Consider the following 7702-nt stretch of genomic DNA (forward strand, 5'->3'; position numbering starts at 1 on the left):
GGCATTGAACAACCCCGAGTAGGAAATCAGGATCCATTTTGTCTTCTCAGTTCCCATTTTATGCTCTAAATCTATCATGTTGCACCTTTACACAGAAACCTCCCAAGCACACATTCCAAGTTCCTGAGAAGATGAATCAAACCAGACAGTTAGACACATCTACAGTGGGGAAATAAGTATTTGATACCTTTCTGTTTTTGTAAGTTTGCCCACTGACAAAGACATTAACAGTCTATAATTTTAAGGGTAGGTTAATTTTAACATTGAGAGATAGAATATCCCCCAAAAAATCAAGAAAATCACATTGCATAAATTAGATAATTTTTTTTGCATTTCGCAGTGAGAAATAAGTATTTGATCCCCTACAAACCATTATGAGTTCGGGCTCTTACAGACCAGTTAGACGCTCCCAATCAACTCGTTAACTGCATTAAAGACAGCTGTCTTACATAGTCACCTGTATAAAAGACTCCTCTCCACTGACTCAATTAATCAGTCAGACTCTGACCTCTACAACATGGGCAAGACCAAAGAGCTTTCTAAGAATGTCAGGGACAAAGACCTGCACAAAGCCGGATGGGCTACAAACCATAAGTAAGATGCTGGGTGAGAAGGAGACAACTGTTGGTACAATAGTAAGAAAATGGAAGAAATGCAAAATGACTGTCAATCGACATCGATCTGGGGCACCAAGCAAAATCTCACCTTGTGGGGTATCCTTGATCATGAGGAAGGTGAGAGATCAGCCTAAAACTACATGGGGGGAGCTTAGTAATGATCTCAAGACAGCTGGGACCACAGTCACGAAGACAACCATTAACACATTACGCCTAAAAGGTTTAAAATCCTGCAGTGCCCGCAAGGTCCCCCTGCTGAAGAAGGCACATTTGCTGGCCCATCTGAAGTTTGCCAATGAACACCTGAATGATAGTTATTGGGAGAAGGTGCTATGGTTAGATGAGACAAAATTTGAGTTATTTGACATTAACTTAACTTGACGTGTTTGGAGGAAGAAGAAGGATAAGTACAACCCTTAGAACATCATCCCAACCTTGAAGCATGGTGGGGGAAACATTATACTTTGGTGGTGCTTTTCTGCAAAGGGGACATGACAATGGCACCGTACTGAAGGGAAGATGGATTGGGTCATGTACCACGAGATTTTGGCCAACAACATCCTTTCCTCAGTAAGAGCATTGAAGATGGGTCGTGGTTTCCAGCAAGACAATGACCTAAAACATACAGCCAAGGCAACAAAGGAGTGGCTCAAAAAGAAGCACAGTAAGGTCATGCAGTGGCCTAGCCAGTCTCTAGACCCTAATCTCATAGAAAATGTATGGAGGGAGTTGAAGTTCCGAGTTGCTTCAAAATCTTAATGATTTAGAGATGATCTGCAAAGAGGAGTGGGCCAAAATTCCTCCCGACATGTACGCAAATCTCATCAGCTACAAACAACGTCTGACTGCTGTGCTTGCCAACAAGGGTTTTGCCACCAAGTATTAAGTGTTGTTTGCCAGAGGGATCAAATACTTATTTCTCACTGCAAAATGCAAAAAAAAATTCTAATTTATACAATGTGATTTTCTTGATTTTTTTTAGGATATTCTAGCTCTCAATGTTAAAATTAACCTATCCCTAAAATTATAGACTGTTCATGTCTTTGTCAGTGGGCAAACTTACAAAAACAGCAAGGGAACAAATACTTATTTTCCCCACTGTATGTCTAAGTCCCAGAAAACAGTTGTTTGCTTCTTGGCATAAAGCTTCTCTGTACAGGGATGTACAGTTGAAACCAGAAGTTTACATACACTATATAAAAAGACACATATGCATGTTTTTCTCAGTATCTGACATGAAATCAGAATAAACCTCTCCCGTTTTAGGTCAATTAGGATTACCATAATTTTTAAAATTTGCCAAATGCCAGAATAATGAGAGAGAGAATGTTTTAAGGCATTTTTATTACTTAATGCAAAGTCAAAAGTTTACATACACTAAGATTACTGTAACGGGTCTGGGAGGCGGAACCTCTGGGCTACAATACAAGGGGGCGATCCTTGTAAGGGAGCGGGTGGCGACCAGGCAGGTAGTCACAGGAGGTGACCAGGACAGTCTCTGGGTGTACGGGCAGGAGGACACGGCAAGTGATTGGGGCAGTCTCTGGATAAAGGGTAGGTACGACCTGTGATGGCTGAACCTCCAGGTAGGCTAGCAAGGCAGATGGAGAATGTGTGCTCCCAGGTGAGCAAGCGAGAGTCTCTGGAATAGCAGGTGGTCACAGCACGTGACGGCGGAGCCTCCAGGTAGGCAAGCAGGCAGGTAACGGAGAAGCGCTCCCAGGTGAGCGGGCAAGAGTCTCAGGAATAGCTGGTGGTCACAGCACGTGACAGCGGAGCCTCCGGGCAGGCAAGCAGGCAGGTAGCGGAGAAGCGCTCCCAGGTGAGCGGGCAAGAGTCTGGAGTAGCTGGTGGTCACAGCACGTGACAGCGGAGCCTCCGGGCAGGCAAGCAAGCAGGTAGCGGAGAAGCACTCCCAGGTGAGCGGACAAGAGTCTGGAGTAGCTGGTGGTCACAGCACGTGACAGCGGAGCCTCCGGGCTGGCAAGCAGGCAGGTAACGGAGAAGCGCTCCCAGGTGAGCGGGCAAGCTGGTCCATAGACAGACTGACCGGAGTTGTAAGGCAGACCGTCGGACCTCTGGCAAGCAGGCAGGTAGCTGAGGTGCGCTCCCAGGTGAGCGGGCAGGCTGGTCCTTAGACAGACTGACAGGAGTAGTAAGGCAGACCGTCGGACCTCAGACTAGCAGGCAGGTAGCAGATAATCAGGCAGGAATCTGGCAGGTAACTGGCAGGTAACTGGCAACGGGACCTGAGGGCTGAAGCACAGGTGAGACACAGGTGCAAACAACATTGCTCGGGCACCTCCATTTTGGAGGAGGTGCCTTATATATGATGAAGTCCTCCGGCCATTGGCCGGGGACTCCTTAGGACGGCGCGCGCGGCCCCTTTAAGAGGAGGGGAGCGCGCGCGCGCGCGCCCTAAGCACAGGGGCCGGGAAGGAGCGCGCGCTGAGAGCAGAGCGGGAGGAGGACGCCGGGAAGGAGCGCGCGCTGACAGCAGAGCGGGAGAGGGACGCCGGGCACGGGGCAGAGCGGTGAGGGGAGCAGCGTCCCTGCCTAGCAGAGGGCAGGGACGCCGGCACTACAGTACCCCCCCCTTTAGGCCCCCCCTTTTTTAGGCCAGACAGAAATTTAGCTAGGATGAGAGGGGCATGGATGTTCTCCCGGGGCTCCCACGTTCTCTCCTCAGGACCAAACCCCTTCCAATCTACCAGAAAAAAGGTCTTTCCTCTTACCCTTTTGGTGGCAAGAATGTTCTCTACCTCAAACTCGTCCTCAGCAGAAACCGGAGCAGGAGGCGTACCTGTAGACTTGGAAAAAGAGTTAAGTACCACAGGTTTGAGGAGAGATACATGGAAGGAGTTAGGGATCCGTAAGTTGGCCGGGAGTTTCAATTTATAGGCCACCGGGTTGATCTGACTGGTGACCTCCAGAGGTCCGATGAACCGAGGCCCTAACTTGTAAGAGGGTATCTTGAGTCGAACATATTTAGATGAGAGCCAGACCTTATCTCCTGGACGAAATTGAGGAGGATCCAGGCGTTTTTTGTCAGCGTGTCTTTTCATCCGCTCGGACGACTGAAGGAGTGCGGATCGGGTACTCTCCCAAATGGAGGAAAATTTGCTAACGAGAGATTCCGCAGCCGGGTTGTCCACCGAGGTGGAGACAGGAAAAGGAATCCGAGTATGCTGACCAAAGACTACAAAAAACGGGGATTTGGAGGAGGATTCGCTCTCGTGATTATTGTAAGAGAACTCGGCCCATGGTAGGAGATCCACCCAGTCAGAATGGTGGGCATTAACGAAGTGCCGGAGGTAACTGGTCAGGTTCTGATTGATCCGCTCCACTTGACCATTGGACTGTGGGTGGTAAGCGGAAGAGAAGTCCAGGGTGACGTCTAGTAGTTTACAAGTGGCTCTCCAGAAGCGTGAGGTGAACTGTACCCCACGATCCGACACGATGTGGAGGGGCAGGCCATGAAGACGGAAGATGTGACGAATAAAGTCTCTAGCTAGCTCGGGTGCAGACGGGAGGCCTGGCAGGGGAACGAAATGAGCCATCTTGGAGAAGCGGTCAGCGACCACCCAAATGACCGTACAACCGGCAGAGAGTGGGAGGTCAGTTATGAAGTCCATTGCAATATGCTGCCAGGGGGCAGCAGGTACTGGGAGCGGAAGGAGGCGACCGGCTGGCAGATGTCTCGGAACCTTGTTGCGGGCGCAGGACACACAGGCAGAAACAAAGTCTATTACATCCTTGTGCAGGGTAGGCCACCAGTAGTGCCGGGAAATAAGCTGGAGGGTCTTCTTCTGACCAGCGTGGCCAGCCAGTTTAGACGAGTGACCCCAGTGAAGGATCTTCTCCCGATCAGGTACTGATACGAACGTCTTTCCGGGAGGGAGACGATTTAGACTCACGGGAGCCACCTGCATTACTCTGGCGGGATCGATGATGTGTTTCGGATCTTCCTCGAGATCAGATACTAGAAAGGATCGAGACAAGGCGTCCGCCTTGACGTTTTTGTCAGCCGGGCGAAAATGAAGGACAAAATCAAAACGAGCAAAAAACAAGGACCACCGGGCTTGGCGCGGGTTAAGTCTCTGGGCATGCTGGAGGTAAGCCAAGTTCTTGTGGTCAGTGTAAATTATTACCGGGTGAAGAGCCCCCTCAAGCAGGTAACGCCACTCCTCCAATGCCAGTTTGATGGCCAATAACTCTCGATCTCCTATGGAATAATTGCGCTCAGAGGAGGAGAAGAGTTTAGAGAAGAAGCCGCAAGTTACCATCCTCCCGGAAGAAGATTTTTGAGTAAGTACCGCTCCAGCTCCAGAGGAGGAGGCGTCCACTTCCAGGAAAAACTGCTTGTTGCCGTCCGGGCGATGCAGCACCGGGGCGGAAGAGAAGGCCTGTTTTAAGGAAAGAAAGGCTTCTTCTGCTTCGGGCGGCCACTCTTTGGGATTAGTACCCTTACGGGTGAGCGCGGAAATTGGGGCAGTCCGGGAAGAGAAGTGTGGTATGAAGAGGCGGTAGTAGTTGGCGAAGCCCAGGAACCGCTGAATGGCCTTCAACCCCTCCGGTCGGGGCCATTTCTCGATGGCAGACAGTTTCTCTGGATCCATTCGTAGGCCGGTCTGAGAAATAATGTAGCCCAAAAACGGAAGCGAGGTCTGCTCAAAGAGGCACTTCTCGTATTTAGCGAAGAGGTGATTCTGCCTGAGCCTGAGCAGGACCTGACGAATGTCCCTCCGGTGAGTCTGGAGATCCGGAGAGAAGACCAAGATGTCGTCCAGGTACACCACTACGCAGGAGTAGAGAAGGTCCCGGAAGATGTCATTGACCAACTCTTGAAAGACGGCAGGAGCGTTACAGAGACCAAAGGGCATTACCAGGTATTCATAGTGGCCGTCCCGGGTGTTGAATGCCGTCTTCCATTCATCCCCTTGACGGATACGAACCAGGTTGTACGCCCCACGGAGGTCTAGTTTGGTGAAGATTCTAGCCCCCCTCAGACGATCAAATAATTCTGGAATGAGCGGAAGGGGGTACTTATTCTTCACCGTGATCTGGTTTAGGCCTCTATAGTCTATACAGGGACGGAGAGAGCCGTCCTTCTTTTTGACGAAAAAGAAGCCTGCTCCCGCCGGGGAGGTAGATTTCCGGATGAATCCCCTGGCCAGATTCTCCTCAATATATTCGGACATCGACCGGGTCTCAGCAGCGGATAAAGGATAAATACGCCCACGGGGAGGAGTAGTACCGGGTAACAGGTCGATGGGACAGTCGTATGGTCTATGAGGGGGTAATGTCTCTGCCTCCTTTTTATTAAAGACATCAGCATAAGACCAATAAGGAATTGGAAGTCCAGGTAGATTAGCTGGGGTAGGAGAGGGACGGACGGGATGGACGGGAACCAGGCAGGTCTTATGACAGTCTTGTCCCCAGCGAAGGACTTCTCCGGTTTGCCAGTCAAGCACGGGTGCATGTTTCTGGAGCCAAGGCAGACCTAGCAAGAGGGCGTGAGAGAGTCCAGGCAGAACATGAAAGGAGATACTTTCAGAATGCAGCATTCCCACCTGCAGAGTAATGGATTCGGTGATGAGTTGGATGGGGCGTGGTAAGAGCCCCCCATCCACGGCAGCAACAGACAAGAGTACAGCCAGAGGTTTGGTGGGGATGCGGTATTTCTCTACCAGGGACTGTGAAATAAGATTCCCGGCTGCTCCAGAGTCCAGTTGGGCTAGTTCGAAATAACGGTTCTCCCGTAGACGATTGAAACTGACAACAGCAGGGATGGAGAGGATTTATTCTTGTCTAGGTGGACCTCTCTGAGCGAACCTAGACACAGGCGTTTCCCGACCTCTCCGGGCAGGCATGAATCCGGTGCTCCTTACTGCCACAGTAGAAGCAGGTCCCCTCGGCACGGCGTAAGTCCTGACGGGTCTTGACCATCTTGGTCTGGTCGACCTGCATAGGCTCAGGAGGGTGTACCTGGTTAGAGACAGAAGGAGTGACGGGTTTCTGAAAAGTAGGAGCTAGACGTGATAACCTCCTCTCACGGGTGACCTCTCTGGCACGCTCCTGGAACCGTAGGTCAATCCGGGTGGCAAGAGTTATTAAGTCATCGAGAGTGGTAGGAATGTCCCGACCGGCAAGTTCATCTTTAATACGGCCGGACAGACCCTCCCAGAAGACGGAAACCAGAGCGTCGTTATCCCAGGCCAGCTCCGAGGCAAGGGTACGGAACCGTATGGCATATTGGCCCACGGTGAGACTCTCCTGACGGAGGCGTAGCAACGATGATGCAGATGAGGTCTTCCGTCCGGGTTCGTCGAAGACTTTCCGGAAAGCCGTGAGAAAAGCAGGACACCAGGGGGTCTCCTCTCTCCCATAGACGATTTAGCCAGGCCAGGGCCTCCCCGGTGAGATGGGACATGATGAAGGCAATTTTGGCAATTTTGGCCCGGTCGGAATTAAACTGGTGGGACAAAAGTTCAAAGTGCAGGGTGCACTGATTTAAGAAGCCCCGAGCCTGGACGGAGTCGCCTCCGAAGCGAGGAGGTGCAAAAAGCCGGGGTCCGGGGTAGGATACCATGGTATTAGTGGGCAGCGGAGCTGCCGGATTGCAAGATATGGCACTGGCGGAGGTTGTTGGTGGATCAGACAGAGTGTTCAGGCAAGTATTGACATTCCTCAGGTGACCCATGATGGACTCCTGTTGGGACCTCTGACGGGACAGATCAAGACAGAGGTCCGAGAGCGAGGGAGCTTGGGTGCCACCGGGTTCCATGGCCCGAGCAAACTGTAACGGGTCTGGGAGGCGGAACCTCTGGGCTACAATACAAGGGGGCGATCCTTGTAAGGGAGCGGGTGGCGACCAGGCAGGCAGTCACAGGAGGTGACCAGGACAGTCTCTGGGTGTACGGGCAGGAGGACACGGCAAGTGATCGGGGCAGTCTCTGGATAAAGGGTAGGTACGACCTGTGATGGCTGAACCTCCAGGTAGGCTAGCAAGGCAGATGGAGAATGTGTGCTCCCAGGTGAGCAAGCGAGAGTCTCTGGAATAGCAGGTGGTCACAGCACGTGAC

The sequence above is a fragment of the Phyllobates terribilis genome, unplaced genomic scaffold (genome assembly GCF_046119375.1).
Source record: "Phyllobates terribilis strain yellow unplaced genomic scaffold, ASM4611937v1 Scaffold_2__4_contigs__length_985480577, whole genome shotgun sequence".
Lineage (NCBI taxonomy): Eukaryota > Metazoa > Chordata > Amphibia > Anura > Dendrobatidae > Phyllobates > Phyllobates terribilis.